Source organism: Myotis brandtii, unplaced genomic scaffold (genome assembly GCF_000412655.1).
Source record: "Myotis brandtii unplaced genomic scaffold, ASM41265v1 scaffold127, whole genome shotgun sequence".
Classification (NCBI taxonomy): domain Eukaryota; kingdom Metazoa; phylum Chordata; class Mammalia; order Chiroptera; family Vespertilionidae; genus Myotis; species Myotis brandtii.
Window position 1 is genome coordinate 113780 of NW_005354464.1, and position 3544 is coordinate 117323.

Sequence of the window (3544 nt, forward strand, 5' to 3'; positions counted from 1 at the left end):
GACATAGCCAAGCACATAGACTGCTTTACGATAGACATCAGCTAACACTTTGCTTACTATAGAGAATATTGCTGCTAATGATGGGGAAAAGATAGTAAAAGGCAAAGTTGAGGCAATTTCATTTCTATCGAATATTGCCACCAACCACCTGAGCTCAAATATTCTGTGAATCCTTGGCTCAGGTAAAAAAGGGGTTTGATGTCTAGAAATTGTGTGTCTGATAATATTGGACATTGAAATATTTCATGTATTTGTTCAGGCAAAACTGTATTAATTTAGAACAATGGTTGCTTCCTGTTGTTATACGGTCACCCTTTTAGCACTTGGGATCCTAGATTTAGTCAATATGATTATGTGTTATATCACAAAATTAGTAATTGGTAGTGGGTTACCTCTGACATTTTCAGCAAATATGACATGCGTTACTGGAAAAAAAATAATCACAAATACATTCCAATACACCTGGTATTTTTGGCAGTTTGTTGATTTTTTTAAATAGGAAATATGGTCACCCTTTTAGCACTTGGTATCCTAGATTTAGTCAATATGATTATGTGTTATATCACAAAATTAGTAATTAGTAGTGGGTTACCTCTGACATTTTCAGCAAATATGACATGCGTTACTGGAAAAAAAATAATCACAAATACATTCCAATACACCTGGTATTTTTGGCAGTTTGTTGATTTTTTTAAATAGGAAATTCCATATGATTTAATCAGCTGATTAGAAAGAAATGGTCTTCAAAAAATAAACAATTATAAAACTTCCCTTATTTGGTGATGAGATAAGGAATGGAGGGAGCTTCTCTAATATGGTAATTTTATTTTTCCTTGGCATGAGTATGAAGTATGTTCATTTTACTCTTGCACTTTAAACATTTTATGTATTTTATACTTTATAATAAAAGTGTATTACTAAACTTTTATTTTTAACACATTTTATAGATTCAAAATATTTGGATATTTTCATAAAAGAGTCTTGGGTGTCCTATGTAAGGTGATAATGAAACAGATTTTGCCATATTTTTGGACTATTTTCTTTCATCCTCTAAGTCAGCGGTTCTCAACCTGTGGGTCGTGACCCCTTTGGGGGTCGAATGACCCTTTCACAGGGGTCGCCTAAATACATCCTGCATATCAGATATTTACATTACGATTCATAACAGTAGCAAAATTACAGTTATGAAGTAGCAACGAAAATAATTTTATGGTTGGGGGTCACCACAACATGAGGAACTGTATTAGAGGGTCGCGGCATTAGGAAGGTTGAGAACCACTGCTTAAGTGTTTTTGATCACCTACTCTGAATGTGCTGAATTCGGGGGCATACTCGGCAGGTGCGGTCCCTGCTCTCACAAGGCTTGAGGCCTAACTGTGGAAGGGAGGTAGTCAAACAAGCAATTACAAAAATGTGAGGAGCCTATGACAGAGGAGTCTGGGAGGTGAAGGAGGCGGAAGGACGACTTTGTGTCAAGGTCCAGACTGAGATCCTAATGACAAGTAGAAGCCATCCAGGTGGAGCAGAGGGGCTTGGGGAGTAGGTATGGAAAGAATGACACAGAGGGAAGACCCAAGGTAAGAGATGGCAGGGCCTTCTAACATCTGAGAGGATGATTGTGTGGCCACAGAACAGGTGGGATTTGGGGGAATGGTCCCAGGTGAGGTTGGAGAGGAAGGTAGAGTCTTGAAAATTCTGTCTTTGTATTCAGGGCAATGTGGAGCCATTGCACAGGTTTAATCTGTGCTTCAAGAAGCCCACTCGCTAAGTGTGGGACATGGATGGGAGGAAAGGAGAGTGCAGTCAAGGAGAGAAGAGGGGGCTACTGAATGTTCGGTTTGTGACAGCTGTGGAGCCTGCTTAGCCAGAAGCGGAGAGAGCTGACCACACACCAATTCTATTACGACATGCTTAGTTCATCACTTTGTATATCATGAAATTACATTTTCAGTACTGGCTACTGTGAGTGATAACAGTATCCACATGTTCTGTAGTCAGGAATTAAATGAGCAGCAAATGGCCCTCCAACAGACACATTCTAGGGACTCACCGAACTTAGTAATATGTAAAATTATTTTAGGAAAAATTCAATGAAACAAAAAACTTTTCAGAGCTAGAGATGGGTAATTAGAGAAGAGAGAGACAGAGAGAAGAACAAAGAGAGATAATATATTTTGACTGACATAGCAAAAAACTTTGCACTTAGTGAAGGATATGAATTTTTGTTCTCTACAAAGTCCTAAAACAATATCTAAACTTTTCTTGTTGTTTCTTGCTATTGGACAAAAACAAAGGGAGTCTGTTTTACAAAGATACAATGTGAGATTGTTCAGTGCTACAGAGCATCTAAAAGGCTTTATTGTGATTTTTGAAAATCAACAACAGGAATTCTTTATGCGAACCTAAGAACTAAACTGCCCAGGGAGCATAAAATATTGAAAAGGAAATGTATTTACTCAAGTGTATTTGGGATATTATCAAAGCTAATGTGCTTTTAAGAGAATTGAGAGGGCATATTTAGAGCTGGGTTAAGAAAAAACATACAGTTGCTCCATTTGTTTTTCACTTGTCAAAAGATAAAACTTTAATAATGGGAAAAGCTGGAGTAACATAAGGTGAGAAGGTAATCAAACACAATATTTATCTTCTTGCTCAAAGTTTGTTTGGAGAGTCTTGCTACTTAATAACTTTTGTTATTAATATTTAAAAACAATTGCATGTTTCATGCAAAACATTGAAGGATGTCCAGCCACATATAGGCAAACTTCAGAGCTCCAGAACGGAGCGTTCCCATGAGTATAGATGACTACTGACAGTTTCCTCTCTCGGCAGTTCAAATCTTTTCATTTTTTCTCTTTAGGAATAAATCCCCAAATCTTAGATGCTTCTACTATGGAGGTAATCACAAAACTTTAAAGAGACAATGAGAAAGTCTTATTGAACAATACAGAGCAGAGGAATTTCACTGATAAAGAGTATGAATCTCATATCAACTTAAGAGCCCTGTACGGGTTCCTTTGAAGAGTCCTTACAAACTTTGACTAATACCCCAATGTGTATTGATAAAAGAGTACTGAGAGACGGAAGGGTGGCTGATACTCAATTACTTTAAATGCATCTTTGGAAGTAGAAATAAACTTTAAAGACTCTTTTAAAAACTCCTTTACTCTTATAAAATTGTCCTGGGTAGGCAAGTGAGGGGGTTTAAAATGAGATGATAGCCAGGAACAGCTACATTGCAATCGATAGTACAGTGCCCCAAATAGAAAAAGCTTTTTTAAAATTATAAAAGCAGAAGCTTATCCTTATAAAAAACACTAAAATGACATTTTGTCTTATAGCAAAAAGAAAAAAGTTAATTACTCCTATTATTCCTAACCCCTCTTATTTTCTCTTATTGATGCCATTCCAAAAAAATTATATACATGACATGCACATATATGTATGTATAATATACATTCATATATACATAAGTATGTATTTTTATGACATAAATGTGATGGTTGTATAAGCACTAAACTACTCTTTTTACTCAACAACATAC